The sequence below is a fragment of the Dermacentor andersoni genome, chromosome 7 (genome assembly GCF_023375885.2).
Source record: "Dermacentor andersoni chromosome 7, qqDerAnde1_hic_scaffold, whole genome shotgun sequence".
NCBI classification, from domain to species: domain Eukaryota; kingdom Metazoa; phylum Arthropoda; class Arachnida; order Ixodida; family Ixodidae; genus Dermacentor; species Dermacentor andersoni.
The window spans coordinates 54,531,114-54,552,572 of record NC_092820.1 but is presented as its reverse complement, the minus strand read 5'-3'; positions in this window follow the sequence as shown (position 1 = coordinate 54,552,572).

The window sequence follows — 21,459 nt, the reverse complement described above, 5'->3', positions numbered from 1 at the left end:
GGTGACATCAAAAAAAAGAAAAGTCGGAGGACGCTTAACCTTTGCCTTTAAGAGTGGAACGCGCTAGCATTCAAAGATTATTGACTGCTTCTGACGCTTCTCGGCAGCTGCAGCTCATGTAACCGTAATTTTTAACGGGAACGGCTTGCGGAAAACGCTATGCACAAAGGAGATGCTTTCTGATTGAAACTTTGTCTCTTGCATGGGCCGATCCCGGAGGTTGTCCACAGCGTCGCCAACACAATGACATCATATTCAAATTTGTGTTAATGCTCCGCACTTTTAATATTTCTGTCTGAGAATACTTCACATGAAAGCCTTGCCCAGCGGGTGTTTCGTTTAATAACATTTGTTTGTGGGCTGTCATTCTAAAAATTCCTAAGAATAACTTTGTCAAGAATGTAGGACATGATGCGAGAAACTTTAGTGATGGAATAGTGTGGCAAAATAACCTGCATATACCGCACGTCGCGTAGAAAGGCGTAACATATACATATATAATTAAATATATGTGGTAATTGTCGCTCACTAGGGGCCGGCGCCTGACGTCGACACTGGATTTTCTGTGACAATAGGGCGTTAACCCTACCGCGTTAACCAGCACACGACCCCTCTTATTAGGATATGCAAACAGCAGCTACGGAATCTACACAGCATATATCCCTCAAAATATACAAAAGTATGTATGTATGTATGTATGTATGTATGTATGTATGTATGTATGTATGTATGTATGTATGTATGTATGTATGTATGTATGTATGTATGTATGTATGTATGTATGTATGTATGTATGTATGTATGTATGTATGAAGTGTGCATGTATTATGCACGTATAATGTAGCAGTATACAATTTTAGCCGTAAAAGCCAAGAAACATAGAAGTCCACTTCTGAGTGAGCTCCAACATGCAAATATGCTACACTTCCTGGAAGTGGACAAGGTGTGCTACAATCTTACATTAACAGTTTAATATTGATTGTAATGCTCAAATTTTCTATTTCTCCGCGTATTTCTACCTCAGAAAGGTCACTACGAGCGTTCAGCATTGTTTTCGGGGCGCTTCGTGCCGTTTAGACAAAAAAGCTTTAGCTCGTCTTTAGCGCGACTTCTATGCACGTCTTTTGTCTTGTTGTTGTGATTTTCGAGATTCGAGCTTTGGTTCGGACTGCGCACACTTTTCAGTTGCGTGAGATTGTGATGAAATCACAATCTCACGGAACTGAAAAGTGTGCTGTGGCCGTACTCACGGTAGACGAATTCTCTCTTGAGCCGTACATCGGGAGCCTCAGTGAGAGGAATCTTTCTGCGTCGATGTCTCTGCTCGGCTTACTATGTCGAAGTTGGGGGTTGGCTTTCTACCACTGACGCTTGGCTTGCGCTTCTTGCTCTCGAAGCTCGGGATTTGCGCGACGTCGGCACTGCCGCTCTCATGCGAGCTTAGGTGACTAGCGATCGAATTGGACATGGGAGACTAAAAAGGCCGACAAGGACAAGCGCAATCACTTCAGCAGTAGTGACTTCAGCATGGAATACCAACTAACCAGGCCTCATACCCTGCTTCAGCTCATGCGAGCTCCCGTTGCCACTCGCACCGACTGGAATCCACTGGTCCAAAGGGCGCGTGTCGTCGATACGCCTGCTCCTATACGCCCTCCTCCGGCTGGCGCTCTGTATGGTCCGCTTGTTCCGTTCTGGCGTTACCTCTGATCGGTCCGATCTCAGTGGGGCCACGGATGGATGAACGAATTGATATTATGAGCGTCCCCTTTGGAACGCGGGGCGGTGGGTTGCGCCACCAAACTCTTGCTATTATACTGCCTAATGTCCTACCTAGTTTAAACAATAAAAAAGAAAAAAAAAACACTATGAACTACCCCACCCTAATTTTCCCATACCTTATTTCAACCTGTCCTTTTGTACGTCTCCATTTTTTGCCATTTCCTTACTTTTCTTCCACCAATCCTCTAATCGCCTCTTACTAATGGTACTAATGCCTATTGCGGACATGTTTACTTTTCCACTACTCTCTCTGAACCCAAGCGCTTCAAGAAGGCCAGTGGCACCTAAATGGAGCGCTGGGTAGACGTCTTCACAGCATAATAAAACATGCTCTATAGTCTCCCTAGCTTTACCGCAGCAAGCACATGCTTCTTCTTCCATCTTATACCTCGCATTATAGGTGCGTGTTCTAAGGCATCCTGATCTCGCTTCGAGAAGTAATGAGCTTCTCTTTGAGTTCTTTCCTGATTTCGTTTTTTCCTCTTAAGTAGTTACTCATGGCAGGTTTCGTTTACGTGGCCTCCACCCATAAGATTCTCTTTCCGCGTGACCTTCTTTGTTGCTTTGTTGCCCACCCTACAGGTCGCATACTTGCTGGTAAGCTTCCTAGTTATTTCCTCCACTGTGAATCAATGTTTTTTCTCTACAGATACCTCAACACTCTCTCAGCTCAGTCACTTTCTTCCATATTCCTCAGCCGTTGTTCATTCTCAATTTTACTCTGAGCCTCACTCAGTTCAAAACTAGTCCAGCCCATATCACCCTGCACAGCTTTATTTGTAGTCTTCCCGTGAGCGCCCGATGCGAGGCGACCCACAGACCTTTGGTTCCCGTCGAGTCCTGATTGTACCCCAGATTTAAAGCAAAAAACCGCACTTCCAAAAGTAAGTCCTGGAACCATTACAACTTTCCACATACCTCGGAGGACCTCGTACCTATTGTATCGCCATAGCGCTCTGTGCTTCATTGTGGCTGCATTTCTCTTCCGCTTCACTGTTATTGTTTTTTTCCTGTGTTTCCATATATCTATTGCCCTCGTGTATCCATATACCTAGGTATTTATATTCTGTTACCCGAGGTATTTCCTGGCCCTGTATCTCCACTGTCTGTTCACTGTTTTTCTTGAATAACAAAACACCTGATTTTCTAACACTAAATTTAAACCCTCAATTGCCTTCCTCTCCACAGATATTAGCCAGACGTTGCAAATCACTTTGGTGGTTAGCTAGCAACACTGTCATCCGCATAAAATAAACCTGGGAGCTGCTGCTCTACAACTGTACCCGCATGTTTGTATGAGATTAAACCACATGTTACTTACTTTTAGCGCCCTCTCCATCCTCACCATTTACATCATAAACAGCAGCGGGGATAAAGGGCACCGCTGCCTCAGTCCCTTGTTGATATGAACTTTCTCCTCGCTCCTCATACCTTCTCATTCAACGCAAGCGGTATTTTCCAGGTAATTCTCTTTCAAAAGCTGTACACAATCGTCACCTAAGCCTTCCCCTTTCAGAATATCCCACAAAATGTGGCGGTCTACGTTGTCACAGGCTCATGTAATGTCTAAAAAGGCCACATATAACGGTCTGCTTTCTACTTTTGATATTTCAATACACTCAGAATAAAGAACTTATCATCTAAACGCCTACCTATTCTGAAGCCATGCTCAAGTGCTCCCAAAATGTCATTATGCTCTGCCCAAGCTTGAAGCTTCAAGAGGAAGCTTTAGCTCGAGCCCAACTCCGGCGCGGCCTATTCAAATACATGTAAAACGGAAAAACGTTTTGATGAGATAACCCCTGGACCGATTTTAATGAAATATGCTGCATTTCAAAGAGAAGATTAAATTCTAGTGACTGTTGGAAGCGGAATTTCTATTTACGGCTTGAATATTCTTAAAACGATTTTCAAATATTTGACCGTTTGAAAAAAAATAAAAGCACAAAGTTTACAAATTCATAGCTCTGCATCGAGATACTGATATCGCCGTTGTGTAAACGGCATCCATTAGACCATTTAAAGCGGACAAATTCAACATGTAATTTTACATCTTACGTGAATTTGTTACGTTGATTACAAGGGTTTTGCAAAAGTTGTATTTCCCTATTATGAATTTTTTTCATATTCATGTGTAACATATCAGTTTTGTCCGCTTTAGATATACTATTAGATATAATTCACAGAAGTGCGTAATCATCTTTAGTTGTTGAGTTACAGAGTTGTAAACTTGATAGTTTTGTTTTTTGAAAATTTTCTATTTTTGCCAACTTTTAATAAAAAATTGACGACTTAACTCAAAAATTTAAAACCAACAGTCACTAGATTCTAAGGTTCTAATCGTCAATTCCAACTGCCCTTTTTGATGCATCTCTGTATGCCAGCTGGACACCACCGAAGAGAGGCCAGTCTGCTTTATCGCTTATGTCTATGGGTGACATTCACCAAATCTTACTCATTTCGCTTTTGAATGTCCGACAACACTCTCTGCAATGACTGCCTTTGCGAGGAGACGCTGAAACACATTATGTGCGGCTGTCCTGAATATAATGGTCAGAGACAGTGCCTGGCGTACGCTCTAGCACACCTTAACCATCGACCACTGTATGTTGAAACGATTTTCACCTGTCGCCGACAGAAGACATCGCAGGTGAAGGCGACGAAGAGACTACTTCGGTTTTCGAAAGAGACGGGCTTGAACAGGCGGCTATGACAGTGCTGTCAGGTACCACGCAAGAGTGACGAACTGTAACTGACGATGTGTGTGTTGTGCTATGTGCACTCTCTCTCTCTCTTCCCCATCTTTAATCTCCCCATCCCGCTCCCATGTCTAGGGTAGCAAACCGGTTGAGCTAAACTGATTACCCTCCCTGCCTTTCCTTCTCCACCTTTTCCTTCCTTCAATCCTTCCTTGCCGAGCACGTCCACATATTGTGTGATACAACGCTTAACGCAGAGAAAAAGTCTATTTCATTTCTAGCCTCGCCATTCAGTCTCCTCCACGTCCAGTTTTGGGTATCCGGTTTGCGGAAGAAGGTATTCATTAGGCGTAACATATTGCTGTTGTGCAAACCTTACTAATAACTCTAGAAACGCTGTCCAAGAACATGCCGGCCGGAACCACTTGAGGGCACAGGCTGAAATTCAGATACGCTAGAACGGCGTCATTATTAGTAAGCATTACCAACGTACGCGGAACAGCAACGTTCTGGTTCAAAAACTCGTCGATGATGGGGCGAAGCACATATTCACCTTCAGGAACCTGTGGCTGGGCGGTCAAAGCGACGTAAGAACTGCCTCGGGTGACAGACTCACATCGTGAAGCGAGAACAAGTGCGGTGGGGCGGTACTTGGAGCATCGCTTAGTTGAGGCAGTTCTAACAGAAGAACGTCGGTCGCGCAGGCGATGAGAGCACAATGAAACGATAAAAAGTCCAATCCAAGAATAACGTCGTGAGGGCAGTTGTCGATCCCAGCAAAGAGAGAAGAAGTAGGGCGGTCGGCTATAATTAAACGCGCAGTACGCATTCCAAGAACAACCAGCATGCCGCCGTGGGCCACCCGAAGCGCTCGATCAGCTGCTGGGGTGAGGACCTTCTTTCAACGTCTACGTGGGCTTGCACACATAACAAATACGTGGGCTCAAGTGTCGATGAATTCTTCGACAAGTATGCCTTCTATTTCAAAATCTATTACGCGTTTCCCTGTGGGCACAGACAAAGGCTTTGCTGTAGGTAATGCAGCACCACCTCCGAGGGCTGCATTTCATAGTTTTGCGAATGGGTGCGGCGAAATGCCACAGGGGCCAAAAGGCGACGTGGCTGCGGCGAACGGGAAGATGGACGACGTGCTTGCGTTACACACACAAACACACACACACAGATATATATATATATATATATATATATATATATATATATATATATATATATATATATATATATATATATATATATGTGTGTGTGTGTGTGTGTGCGTGTGTGTTAGCACCACAGAGCATTTCAATTTAAAATCAATGCTAGCCCTAGTAAGGTTTTGCAGATGCAAAGTGAACGCAGCGAAGGACAGGGATTACTCAAAACATACCCGAACATGCATAAGGTCAAAGAACAAACTTCAAATGCCCTCCAAAACCCAAATACATGTAAAAGCTTGCGCATCGGCTATCGAGCATTAGCATGTGTCGTCTTCACAAATGTTGTCATGCCGCAAATTTTCGTAACCGCTTTCTTTATTCTATTGCGTACCTGCTCATAAACAAAGATGCAAAGTTTCGTTCACGGCAGTGTAGAAGGCTGTTGTGGATCGCTGAAATGTTTATTTACTTCGTAGCTTAGAAGAAACAAGATACCTCCACACCTGAAGCCACATCGCTGGAAATATTGAGGACGATAGCCCCGTGAAATGCGCACGCGTTCACCCATCTTCAGTAGTCGTCTTCTGCGGCCACGCTGACAGTTACTGATGCCGTGCAGGGTTGCCAGATCGCTCCAACTACAGGTAGCCTAATTGGCCTCCGCAGTAGTCCAAATGTTGCCAAAAGCGAAACTTTTGGGTAGCCCTAAAGTAGCCAAAATCTGTCTTTTTGTGAAGTCAGTTCTTAATCATATTGAAATATTTTCGGCGCGAATACCTGCATATTAGTTTTTCCACGCATAACCACGCATGTCGTCCGCGCGCGTCGTCACGGAGGCCATGTGTCACGGAAAACAGATGCTGCACAAGTGCAAAAAGGGCAGCAACGCAGGCATGCAGGCAAATTAATGATAAGGCAAATGCGGTCCTCATTGCAAATGCACTTTTATTTTTCCCGAAGTACCAAAAATCATGAAGAGAACAAGACACAAATAGCACCGCGCAATAATTCAGAATGCATTGAAAATGCATTGAATCTTGGGCATTGTTTTGCAATACTAGATTATTTTACAGGCATGGCGCGAAAAATTCGCTACGAATGAGGAATTTTTTCAGGGCACTCAGTTTACGTGAGAGGCTTAGGTAACTGAAAAAAAAAGAGGCTCGTCGTATACGTTTCCTTTTTCAAAGCAGTACATTTTTTGTAAATGTCGCGCGGACGGATATAGATTAGGTTGGTTGGTTGGTTGACTCCTGGAAGCACTGGTATGTTCGGTGGTCCTAAATTGCTGGAAGAAGGCGACAGTACAGTCCCCAATCACCACAGGGCGATCATCGCCTAGTCTGAAAGAAGATCGCTGACGTCGCATTTGCGCCGTAACCATGATGACGGAAGTACCCAATGTTGCCCAAGACCTAAGAATTTGGAATATGCGCCATTGAACTTTTCCAAATTTCCAGTCACTCGACTGGAAAGTTATGGGGAAAAGATATCGAATAAATACACCACGTCACGAAAACCGCGCAAGAAGCTTGCGTTAAGCGATGTCTGGCAAAATCAGCTGTCGCATAGGTGACGTGCTGATAGGCCTAAACTAGGAAAGAAATCTGCTGCTTAGTGAGAGCGATAGGTGATTTCGTGAAAGAATATGCCTAATGAATTTCAATCTGTAAGACGTGTGAATATGTTGGGCGTGCTGGTTGACGTGCCTAATTATTATGAAAGTATGAGTAAAATCTAGTGACAAAATACATTTTCGACAATCACCAATGATTGGGAAAAATAGGATAAATTATATCTCGTCTAAACTCAGTGTTAGGTATATCATATATTCATTTCAGAGCTTTGGTGCCTTCACTCAAAAAACAGAAGTTCGAGATTGGTGCCACGTAAATATTATAAAACAGACCCTTTTATGAAAACTTACTTCATACTAAGCGATTCTGTAGCACCCCCCACGTACGACCCATACCCTTTCCCGGATCAATTATTTAGCACTTTGGTGCCGCTCCACACAAATCCCTAAGGGAACATAGTATTTTGTCCCGTTTTTTGCGCGTTAAAAGCAAAACATAGGCAAGGGAAGAAATATTTTTACCTGAAAGCGTTGTGGGCCAGCAGATGCACGTTTGTTCACCCCACGCATGGTTTTATTCTCAAAGATGTGGCTTTTTATATCTTTTTGGGAGGTGAGGAGTGAAGGGAAGGACATTCTAAAATTGATCATTGCCCTTTTCCGCCTGATAGTCGTTTTCATGATGGTTAAATTTCTTGAGCCTAAAGCGCATGCTGTGTCAGCATAGCTAGAAAAAACTAAAATGTGTCATTGAAATTCACAAATGATATATATATGCAAATGAAAGTGGATGGAAGAAGTACTGGCGGAACGTGAGATATGCGCCGAAGTCAGTGCATTACCCTTACTATGCTTTTACTCTTTAGGCTGGTTAACCTCCCTGCCTTCTGCTTCTCTCCTTGCTCCTGCCCCCCTTTTTAATTTTAGGCTACCGCGGCACCGCTTTACCACCCATATTCGAGGGAATTTATGTCTGACTATTAGAAATAACCCCGTGGAAGTATTAGCCAGTGCCACTTTCCACGGCCAGGCAGTAGATGTAGAACATGCGGTTTACCTCAGGCGCCACGAGGTACGTGAACAGAACTTTCTTGCCCTCAAAGATGCACTAAATAAAGTGAGCACAAAAAGTCAATCAATACGAGTATTCCAGAAAAAGTGGCAGTTTCGCCCGAAAGGGGAAGCATCGATTGCGATAACAAATTAGCAGAGAGCATCTACGAAGTAACGATAGTGGTTACTTTGGCTTAATGAACATGGAGTCATTCGCTAAGTGAATTACCAAACGTGGTGCCAGCGTGCACAAGCAAACATGAACACACCGCACTCAATTGGCCCGGACAGTCGCTGTCAAGAGGCGGGTGTGAGCAAGCGCGGCAGCAGCAGTGAGCGCAATGACCTTTTTGCTGTCTATCGCTTCAATGCAACAGTGGCGAGAACACAAGGCGCACAAAGCTATAAGCAGCCCTCTGCAGATCCCCTTCAAGACACGGTGCGCGTGACCGTGCAAAGTGCGCACTTGTTGGGGGCCTTCAATCTGCCACCTCTCCCTATCGCGCCCGAGATATAGCCGCGATTGTCAGGTTCTCTTGTAGTTACCTCGCGGGCTTTCATTCGCACATACGGCGTACGAACTTATGCGGAACGTCACTGCGACGGCGACGGCAAAATGCGCCTGTTGTGTCCATATAATTGCTATCGTTGTAAAAGTTCTTAAGCTGTTAATTATGGAAGTAAAAAATGCGCACCCTACATTAAAGTCAACAAAGGTGACATAAAAAACTATAAATTGAGTAGCAGATGTCAACATAGGCTTGTAAGCGTTGTAAAAACAATATTACGTAATTATGATATCTACGCTTTGGTGTCCGAGCTTGTTCCTCTTGTTACTTCAGAAACACTCGTAGGCTGAAACGGAGCGCTCAGGATCGAAAGAGGTGAATGAAACATTTTTATATTTCAGTGCATTTCGTGGCTTCACCCACTCGATGACGACTGTTACATTAAATAATCAGGTTTTACATACCGAAACACCGTGATCTGATCACGAGGCACGCATTAGTCGAGCACCCTAGAATTATTTGCCCACCTGGGATTTCTTAACGTGCACCAAAATCTAAGTACCCGGGTGCTTTCGAATTGCGCCCTCATAGAAATGCGGCGGCCATGGCTGAGATTTGATCCCGCCACCTCCTGCTTAGCAGCCGAAGATCATAGCCGCTAAGCTACCACGGTGGTTAGAGAGGGATAGCTGTGATGCTGTGCCCAAGGACCGTTGCAGAAAAACCAGTTAACAGCTCACCCCATGCCATGTTTAGCGGTTTCAGATGGGACAATACCCGAGGCCCTACTGGTGTAAGGCGCTCTAGGTACAGTCGCGTAGAATATGACTTGCAACACCCTTGTGTGTGGTGGAAGGGGCTCCAGGGCTGCGCGGCGGCTTTCACATGCAAAATAGTGGTTGAATAAGTACTACTAATTGAAGCTGTGTTTAGGTCTCGAACTTACCCTCTATCTGCGCCGCCGTCGAGTCTTGGAGCCCCTTTAACCAGGGCAACCGGTGTTGCAGGTCATATTGCACATGACTGTACATCGCTTCTTCTGCACTGTGCTTCACTGCGATGAAAATTGAGTGGTAGTTCATTCGTGAGTGTTTTTACAGCATGCCTTCATTCGATAAGGAAGCAAGGTGTTCTGCCGAATGCGCAGTGCTTTCTACTCGACAGGTTGCAGAAGCACTTGGGCTGTGCTTTCGCTGTGGAGTATGCAACGCTAAGGTCACACGAAGTCGGGTAGCAACCGTAAACTATTGCCGTGTCTTTCAATACACCTGACGCACACAAACTAAGAACTATACGCCCAGAAGAGTTGTGTAATGGGTTAGTCAGCGCATTAAATGATAAATAGGGTCAATAATCTCATTGTCAATCATCTCGTCGGCCGCTTTCTGCACGATGGGGCGCTCCTCTGCTGAGACGCTATAAGGTCACCTATGAATCGGACTGGCATCACCGGTATTGAATCGATGGGTGACTACAGATGTCTGTCCGAGAGGGTGGTCATCAAGGCGAAAATTATTCCTACAAGACGAGGGAAGGTGGTGAAGACCTTTTGTCTGATCAGAAGGAAGGTCTGTAGCAATCATGACACAAATATCCGCAGTTGGCGAAGACGACGTCAGAGTGGACGGTAGGGGCCCGCTGGTGCTGGGGAGGGCTGCTTCAGGGGTCAAAGAAGCCGTAATATGCGCCAAGGCAATGCTGTTGTGTAGTACGTGCAATAGAAATCCAAAATAGGTGATGGGTAGGTAACTAGTTCTCGAGGATTCGCATTATGGTGTTCAGGTGCGTAATTCTGCGCGAGAGAGGAACGGCAGTCATGGGGGATACGACGTATTCGTCATCAGGAACGGGAAGACAAGTGGTCACGAGGACATTTAGAGTGGGCTGTGGAGACAGACGGCTGAACTCGGCAGAACATAATCGGTGTGCTGTACTAGAAGTTGAGTTGGTAGGAAATGGCAGATCAAATGTGCTATAACAGAAGAATAATCATTTTTGGCGGAGTGTCTAAAAAATGTCTAGGCCGAGAATGAGGTCGTTGGGCACTACTCGAGGACAATAATTAAAGCAATACTGCCGTGGTCTCTAACGGTCACACATGGCATGCACATTTTCATAACAGTTGAGTGCTGCCATCACTGACTCACACTGTACTCACCACGGCTGGTGTCAGAACATTTCTTTGTCTTTGACGAAGAGCGGCACACATAATTTACAACTGCGCTACTGTGTCGACGACACCATCTATTTCAACGTCCAATAGGCCTCCGCGTGCAGGCCGGGACAGAAGAGAACTTCTAGGCCAGGTTGTATTTCCAGCGTCCCCTCCTCGCGCTCAACCTAGTTTGCCATAGTATAGCGACCGGCTGCAGATGAGGACGTGGAGCAGTGATCTGGAGGTGAACGGGATCGTTTACCTTGAGGAGATTGGAAGCGGTTGGGTTTCGGTGGAGCGCTGTAGGCGTTAGAGTTCTGAGGCGAGATGTAAGACAAGTAAGCAAGAGGGCCTGGCGCTTGACGTTAGTAGCTCTCGGATGGCCATCGCGAGATGACGACCAGTGGCTGCGGCAGTGTGGACAAATTGTAAAATTTGGGCACAATGAAAACATATGGGTTTATCATCCTCTGTTCACCAAGCAGCCGTATTGCGACGCTGTGGGAAATAACTTTTTGTCTGGCAGCAAGTAGCCGGGGTAACCTGATAAGCATTCAAGGAGATAACGGGGCAGAGAGATGAAAGCCCAGATGGAAGCTCCTCATGAACAACCGTTTGTATCAGTTCGATGGAGAGCACTCTATTTCATAGGTCAGACCGATCTGGAGCCGGAGCCATGACGTCCAGTTCGCGGCGATTAGGGCTTGCCATGTATTGGCATTCAAGCACCTGCGTTAACTGTAGTGGGTCTCTGCATGAAGATATCCCGGTGGTGCTGGGAAATCTGTCTAAGGTTTCTGCGATTCAGCGACTATTCACTTGTTGAAAGCGCCGACACTATGATAGTTGCATCCACAGTCGCACACTTCCTGAAGGGAAGGTTGAAGGCTTCGTCTGCTATGCCTTTTAAGAGGTGGCCAACTGGGTCTGCCTCTTTCATGTTGTTGCCGGCCTTATGGCAGAGGGCTTAATCTCATGTTGCGCACATACTTACTGTGTGGAAGCAACATGAGATTCGGTTGAAGTCTGAGCGTGTCATCCAAGCTCCATTTTTGCTGCCAGCTGACGACCGACAGGGCGGCCAAACGGGTCTCCCAGTTTATCTTTTCAGACGTTCCACCTATTTCGTTCAACTTTATGCGTTTCTAACCATTTCCGCGCGTTTCGACTTCCTGGTCATCATGACTGGATGTAGGGGTGTATACCTGCACCGCTTATTGGCTTTGACAAGACCTGCCACACTCTCGTTAATGCTATAGAATTCCTGTATGTTAGCAGCTATATCCTTATTAATCAGGAATTCGACTCCTACTCCTCGTCTAGTTCTCGTCCTAGCCCCGGTAGCACAGGACGTGCCCACTTTTTCGCACTGCATATGCTTCTTTTGTCCTCCTGACTTCGCTGGCCCTATTAAATCCCTTTTACTGCCCACTATTTTCTCCAATAGCACTGCTAGACTCGCGTCTGTAGATAAGGTTCTAGCGTTAAACATTGCCATGTCCAGATTCTAATGGCGGCCTGTTCGGACCCAGGTATCCATCCGTAGCACCCTCTGCTGCATCACAGGTCGGACCGCAGCCGTGGTAAGTTGCTTCGCAGCTGCTGGGGACTGAGGGCCGGGTTTTGATTTTTGTATTCATATGGGAGGTTGTGGCCAAGTACTGCACCAGAGTGGCCAATCCTGCTCTGCTGAGGGAGTGCGTTAACGGTTCTGTTCACCGGGATCAGACCGTACTACAGGCCTGTTTATTCAACATTATCAACACGCAGATTTTTTATTTATTTATTTATTTTTAATCCAGTGGAAAATTACGCGGCACCGAGATTCGAACCATGGTCCTCTTTTACGCGAGGCGGATACTCTACCTCTACGCCACCGCTGCGATTCCAAATATTATAGATCACTGCAAAACAAGTGCGGAGTTGGCATTTTAATCCTCATTATAACAGTTGTTCAGTCATTGAGGCAGAAAACACTTCGCTGTAAGCAGTAGTTTCATTAAAGTAGAGAGTCCTAAGCCATTGTAAGGCCAGAAGGTGAGTCCAATTGAATGTGAACTCGTGAAACCTTACCTCAAATGAAGCCACACTGAATTCTAGTGACATGACAGTATTGTATTTGGAGCATGGGAAAGCGCAGTAAAGGGCTGCACATTTTAATTATGAAAGTTACAGGAAATTTTTATTCACCCTTTGTTTCTAAGCAAGCGAAGTTCACATCTTCGACAATAAGGATACTCATAAAGTCATTTTGCTACAGTGTGTTTTCCTCTTTTCCCTTTTCTGCGTTTGACAATTAGTGGAGTCCTGTGCCACACTGAATAAATTTAAATGACCATGCTGTGAAGCTGTACCCTCAGAAAGTTGGAATAAAGCAAGACAAATACATAAATTGCTTTCATTGTAACGAAAGAATACTGTATGCCACGCTCTTGCATGTGGAAGTTCCTTTTTGAAACTTGTTCTGGCTTTTGGTTGTTTTTGCAGGCTTCATGTGTCGCAAATCTCCTGGTCCCAACATGCCCTATGTAAAGATCCCTGGCTTCGCTTCTTGCATGGGACCAAAAGCCTCTCAACAACCCAAGTTGGACAGCTTAAACCCAAACACAAGTGTTGTGCTTTTGTACCTCTGCATTTTTATGTTCGTTTCGGTTTGTGTTAGTCTACTGAAGAGCCCAATTCAAATTTCTCAAACGAGTGTACAAACGTTGTGCCTTTCTATGCCTTGACATGTTTATGTTAATTTTGTTTATGGTTATTATGCTAGTCTCCTGAGAAGCCCACATTGGATTGCTTAATCCGGACCACAAGTTTTGTGCTTTGTTATATTTCACTACATTTTGTGCTAGTTTTTGATATATTTCCAGCAAGGATAGTATTTCCTTATTATTTTTTTTTAAGTATCTTCAGTCATTTCATGCCAAACCACACAATTGTGTCAAGAACTGTTCCATTATGGCAAACTATTTCAAGTTTGCTTGATGTTAAAAAGGTAGGTACAATGAGAAAACTTTTGAAAAAAATTTGCTTTCATAGACCTGTGTCATTCCAGGGCAACCAACCAGCATTTTTTTTACCATCACCTATATAGTTGAAAAAATTTCGTTGCATTTGTTGAAGCTCCGAACTCTATTTTCCCATTTATTTTCCTTCCTAAAAATTTTCTAGAATTATGGCAAAAATTTATTGTTCTTGCCCAGCTAAGCTAGAAGGCACTGATCCAGGTTTCTTTTCAAAGGGAAATTGTATGATCCTGATATTGAGATGGGGTTCATGTCAAGAGACTGAAGTAATGGGACTGCCAAAATTGCAAAGCTTGAATTTGTTTCTTTGAACGCAGGGAAATACAGAAGGCAAAAAATAAATATAGAATCGCAGCCTGGTTGACTTGAGATAGCCGCAAAATATTTGAAGCCTTGGAGGTTCAGTTGATCACATTAAAAAAAACTACAATTTAAATGTTTTGCAAAGAGCTCCATGTTGAAGGTGAACAAATTATCTTTGGTAGCCGGCGGAAAAGTATATGTAACCCATTATTACATAGCCCTACACGTCTGCTATGCATGTGACAAGTTATGAAAAGGTATCTTTAGTGTGATAAATTATTTTTATAATGTTCATTTGTGGATCACACATACAGCATAGATATATAAAGCCTTGTCATCTTGCAAGGAAAGATTTTTAATATAATAAACCACAAAAACTAGTCAACAAACTGTGACTGCCGTTTTTTATCATTACAAAGGTAGGTGACATCAAGCGCTGCACTGTCGACTCGTATTTTTTTAACATGAACGCGAAAAGTGGTCGCCAACGACATCTAACAACATCTGACTGAACACGGCACATATGACTTCTATAGATGAGCATGTTCCGGCTCTGAAACAGTGGTAAAATGCAACACCATAAGAATTTGTTGATACTCGTCTAGGTTTTCAGTTTTAATTATGATGCTATTTTCTACTTGCATCGTCATTGCAATTCAGGCAGCAGGGCATAAAGTGTCCTGCTGTATGTTGCATTTAAGTGCGAGATATCCTTTAAAATGCTTTGCATGTACAATAACAGCGCTCTTTCTCGATTTACTGTGTATGTAATAGCAGATGTTTCTTTTTGCAAACTGCAAGAAACATATCTTGTAGCACTGCTGGACTCCCTCACGAATTTAACACGTATCAATATTTTATGAGTAATGACTGTATGGTTTACCCAGTCCACACTAAGCAGAAACCTCCTAGCGTTCCCGCATGCGTCTCTGGGCATGAAGATGCAGACCCCAACACCGCTTCTCTATCATCTATCTGTGTTGCCGACAAAGCCAGCTTTGTCATCTGCATTCCCAGCCGGCAAGCTTGTGCGCACATCCGAGGAAAGGCAGTGCTGACAAAAATTCAAAAAAGAATTTTTCACATTTAAATATAACGCCTTCTTTTTTAACTTCAGACATGCATAGCAGACATGTAGAGCTATCTAATGATCTATCAAAGATTTTTGGGCCAGCTACCAAAGCTGTTTCTATGTTCAACATGAAGCTTCTTGCAAAAGATTAGAATTTTACAGTTTCATTGCAGGCGATCAGCTAAACCTTCAGAGCTTCAAATATTTTTTTCTCGAATACTATGTAACCTGTGCTACCATTCTGTATTTAATTTCTGTCTTCAGAATATTTCGTTACAAAAAATTTCACGCATTACAATTTTACTCACCTTTGTTGGTTCCAAAAGCACTAGAAGTGTTCAAATATTTTAAAAATTTGCTATTTTGGCAGTTGCATAACTTCACCGTATTTCCATGCACAGCATTTGAAGGCCTCGACCAATACAATGTACATTTGAAGAATGTTGATTGATGTCCTCTAGCTCAGCTGAGCAGGAATGCTATACTGTCACCAATATGCTACAAAATTTTTGACAATAATAAATACAAGTGGGGAAGGAGTTTTGAACTCCAGTAAACATATGGCGATGTTTTTAGCTTTATCTGTGGTGTCGAAAAAACGCTGGTCGATTCGGCATGGAATGGCACACCAGCAAGTGCATCTGTGCCATCGTCAGATTTGTTCAGTAAAAACTGCATTTTATATAACTTCATAAAAATGGTTCATTTTGCTATCTAAAATACATGAGTAAGAATTAATTGGTATAAGTCGGCTTACATTTAAAAGGCAGCAAATGCTCTCCAGTAATGGCAATGCTGTGCATATTGTGTTTGCATGAAACCAGATTTTTTGTGAATTATTTCCTTATTTTTTGTAGAAGTGAACAAAATTGAAACTGTAGCAAGCATGTGACGCCCCCCAGGCATAATGTTCGTTCGCCGCCTGGCTGGGTGGCCTGCTAAAGCTCGGCAGGCAACATTGGTCACCGCACCGCAATAAACACCGACGAGCACGGCTGCTCGCCGGTCAGCTATCGTTCAGCACCACCATGCTGCGGAGCGTCCGTCTATCGAGGGAGCTTAAGGCTAGACTAGTATTGAACTTTGTATCGGTGAGCATTTCTGCAGCCGTGTCAATTATTTACTGCACTTTGAACACTGGTCGGTGGGAGAGGTGTATTACACTCAATTGCCTTAGTAGGATTCATTGATTCGGAGCTACGAAGACAACATGCGCAAAGTGCCACGACCATATCTTACAACAGTATCCTACAAGGCACTTTACATGTTACGCCATGATCAATGATGAAGTGCCCACAGCGCTAAAGTTCCAAGCTGTTTAAGGAACGGCTCTGTGAACTGGACCAATGCCTGCCGATGCACACAACGTGATATCTGCTGATACCAGGATAAACGTATTCGGCTAAGATGGCACGACTTCTGTTCCACGTTGGATATGCTCCAAACTATAGCCAAAATTTGACTAAACGTGAACTTTCCTTCGGAATGCTTCGGGGTCCATCTTGCTTGCCCTGGTTAAGAAATAGCTGGTCGCCTCTGTTGACCACTATGAAAATTCAAGCCCACTTTCTTGTCAATAGATGTCCGCCTTTTTCCGGCAGTGGCGGTGGCCTGTATACCTCTACTTCTTGGCTGCGTCCGTAGCGATTTTCCTCAGGGCGCGAGCGTTGCCATGAAATGTAGCTTTCAAATAAAACAAATTCTTGTAATTGTTGCGTCTTTCGTTTAAACGAGGCAGAGAAAACATTTATTTCAAGCATCCCATAAACTATTTCGCATAAAGGAAACTCAGACGGAACGATCTCCCATGATAACTCGCATACTGTGCAGGGCATTTTTTCTCATTTTAAACAGCAAGGTGTAGGCTTTGATTTTACTTTTGAACTAGCCAAGGATAAGAGTTTGCACCTTTGAGATCTTGACATAACCCTTACTGAGGAAGGTTTCTGCTGGATGTACCCACGCCGTGCCCGCAAGGGATTCTTGCCGTATGAGTCTACACACTCTGACAATGTTAAATGTGCCATTACCACTATGTGCCTCGAATCCACCCTCGAAAAATTGTGCTGTCATAAGGCGCAAGCAAGCCTTGACAAACAGATTTTGAAGTCTAGGAAGGCTGCCTTTCCTTGTTTGGTTTTGAGCGCAGTTTCGGAGGTGGTATTGAAAACGCTGATAAAAAAATGACAAAGAAGCAGTGAAGAAGGCCAAACATTTGAAAAGAAAGGTAATCCAGTGGTGGTGCCGTATTCTCACAAAGAGGCGCATAATCTTAAATGTAAAATTCCTGTGGTTTGTTTCGCGCCACGAAAATTTGATACTTTGTGCCGCCGGATTGGTTCTGATGACTCTAAGAATGTAGGGTGTTCAATTAAACTTACAAATCCTTTTGTGAAGTGTGAAGACGGGGTCGTATACCGCATACCGCTGATGTGTGGGAAAGAGTATATCGGTCAACCTGGCCGATGTAGTAGTGAACGCTGCGGCAACATAAGCTTTCATTGGAAAATGGTTATGGTTCATACTTGCCGCTTCAGTGCAAGGCCTCCGCCAATGAGAATAAACAAGTATGTCAAGCAAGGCTTCATGATACAGCAATCATGTTTAAAAGGTTTAAGTTTTAAAAGTTTTAAGTTTAAGTTTAAGTTTTAAGTTTAAGTTTAAAAGTTTTAGAAGTTTTAAGGGTGTGGCATGTGAATTGTTCGAGGCCAACCAGAATTAGAAAAGAGGGGACGCCTGTGTCTGCACCCGGTCTCTGAATATTTAAACAAAGGAAAGCATGTTTTTAGATAAGTTCTAGATTGTGATTTATCGCGATTCCCATCATATCTATCTTCAGTGTTCTTGCGCGTGCGCTTTCGCATAATCAGTGTACCTCTTTTTTCCTGCCTCTCACCCCAAGGCTATATAGTCAGCCATCTTTGACTTCAATAAACAGTTGCAATGGCGCCTTGTCCTGTGTTTCTTCCTTCCTAGTGTGCCGACACTTTTGGCGCTTTGTCTTTTGAAAGTTTTGCACCAACTAGCCCCACAACGTGTTTTACTTATTCAGAAAGATCAATATTTGACTCGATTTTCGAGGCGTAAAAGGCCGAAAGGCAATGGTAGGCCTCTGACCAGAAATAATTGAATTGTAAGAGGAAGAAAACAAGGCTGCTTTCGTGGCCAATGCGTGGTGGAAGTTGGATGGATCCTTTGAAACCAGAAAAAAAAGCTATATCACAAACGCTGTTTCACTACTGAGTCCCTTTAAACTGGTGTTTGAATTGACAAGGCCCAGAGTATGTAATTAGTATTCACACACAATTTCACTCAGTTCTGCATATAAGCCAAGGTAGTGAAAATTTATTCGCGATGTCAGCGTTTCTCGTTAGTCGTAGCAGTAAGATAAACCTAACGCTGAATAAAAATAGCACGGTAGAAAATTCGTGTAGCAAACGGTTTTTTTTTTCTTTTGTATATCTAATAATGTGGGTTGCGTGCTTTTTCTCTTCTGTATTCGACTGAAATATAAGTGTAGCAGCATAACGTGGCGCCTTTGAATGAAGATTTTTCGAGAAAACGCACCAAAATCCCTTTATTGACACGGGCTCGTACGCACATACACAGGGAGACACTACTACCACCAGTGGCAGTGATCACCGAACCAAAACAATATCTGCAACGTTTTCCCTTGCTTACAAAAACAGAGCTACATGCATCCTTCGTGTCATCATCATCAGCATCAGCCCGACTACGCCTACTGCAGGGCAAAGGCCTCTACCATACTTCTCCAACTACTCTGGTGATGTGGTAATTGTGGCTGTGTTGTCCCTGCGAACTTATTAATTTCATCCGCCCACCTCACTTTCGGCCACCCCCTGTTACACTTCCCTTCTCTTGGAATCCAATCCGAAACCCTTAATGACCATCGGTTATCTTCCCTTCTTATTACATGTCCTGCCCATTTATTTTTCCTTATTTCAACTAACATGTCATTAACTCATGTTTGTTCCCTCATCCAATCTGCTCTCTTCTTATTCCCCCCCCCTCCCTTAACGTGACACACAAAATTCTTCTTTCCATAGCTTGTTGCGTCGCCCTCAGTTTAAGCAGAAGCCTTTTCGCAAGCCACCAGGTTTCTACCCCGGTAGGTGAGTACTCGTAAGACACAGCGGTTATGTACTTTTCTCTTGAGGGATACTGGCAACCAGCTGTTCATGTTCTGAGAATGTCTGCTAAACGCACCCCAGCCCATTCTTATTTTTCTGATTATTTTAATATCATGATCTAGATCCGCGGTCACTACCTGTCAGTTACCACTTCCAGTGTCTCACTACCTATCGTAAACTGCTGTTCCCTTGCGAGAGTGTTAACCATTACTTTGGTTTTCAGCAGTATAATGTTATAACCCACCCTTCTGCTTTGCCGGTCAAGGTCAGTGAGCATGCATTGAAATTGGTCCCCTTAGTTACCAAGCAAGGCAATATCGTCAGCGAATCGCATGTTACTAAGGTCTCTGAATACCTCTTCTAAACACGCTGTGAATAGCATTGGAGAGATCGCATCTCCCTGCCTGACGCTCTTCTTTATTGGGATTTTGTTGCTTTCTTTATGGGGGACTATGGTGGCTCTGGAGCCGTTATTGACATCTTTCAGTATTTTCACATGCGGCTCGTCGGCACCCTGATTCCGTAATGCATGCGTGGCTGCTGAGGTTTCGGCTGAATCAAACGCTATCTCGTAATAAATGAAAGCTATATATAAGGCTTGGTTACATTCCACACATTTCTCTTTCACCTGATTGATAAAGTGAATATGGTCTATTGGGGGAAAAGAACAAGACCAAATTCGACTTATTCACGTTTACGCCCAAGTTGACTAGCCTTTACGGAATCCTGCCTGGCCCTTTGATTGACAGAAGTCAAAAGTGTTCCTGGTTCTAAGTCCGATTACCTTAGTAAATTATTTGTAGTCAACGGACAGTAAGCTGATCAGTCTGTAATTTTTCATATCTTTGGTGTCCCCTTTCTTATAGATTACGATTATGTTGGCGTTATTCCAAGATTCCGGTACTCTCAAGGTCATGAGGCATTGCGTATACAGGGTGGCCAGTTTTTCTAGAACAATCTGCGCATCATCCTTCAACAAATCTGCTGTTAGCTGATCCTCCCCAGCTGCCTTCCCCCTTTGCATAGCTCCCAAGGCTTTCTTTACTTCTTCCAGCATTACTTGTGAGATGTCACATTCCTCTAGACTATTCCCTCTTCCATTAACGTCGTGGGGGCGATGGGTAATCGCTATAGAATTCCTCAGCCACTTGAACTATCTTACCCATATTAGTAATGATATTGCCGGCTGTGTCTTGTAACGCGTACATCTGACTCTTCCCTATTTCTAGTTTCTTCTTCAGTGCTTTTAGGCTTTCTCCGTTCCTTAGGGCATACTCAATTCTATCCATATTATACTTTCTTGTGTCAGCTATCTTCCGTTTATTGATTAACTTGGAAATTTCTGACAGTTTTATTCTAGCTGTAGGGTTAGATGCTTTCATACATTGACGTTTCTAGATCAGATCTTTCGCCTCCTGCGATAGCTTACTGGCATCCCGTCTAAGGAAGTTACCCCCGACTTCATTGCACACTGCTTAATGATGGCCATAAGATTGTCGTTCATATCTTCAACGCTAAGGTCGACGACAGAAGCAATGTCGCCGAGAGAAGAGATCGCAGCTCAAGGTGACGAAGGGACTACTTCGACTTTTGAAAGAGACGGGCTTGGACACGTGGCTGTAACAGTGATGTCAAGTACAACGGAAGAGTGACGCACTGTAACTGATGATGTGTGGGATGTGCTATGTGCTCTCTCGCTCTCCTCCCCATATTTCACCCTCCCATCCCCGTCCCATATGTAGGGTAGCGAAGCGGTTGAACTAAACTGGTTAACCTCCCTGCCTTTCCTTCTCCACCTTTTCCATCCTTCCTTTCTTCCTTGCCGAGCACGTCCACATCTTGTATGATGCCAGGGGTAGCGTAGATTATCTATGAGGTCTATTTCATTTCTAGTCTCGCCATTCGGTCTCCTCCACATCCACTTTACGTTATCCGGCTTGCGGAAGAAGGTATTGATCATGCGCAAATTATTCCGTTCT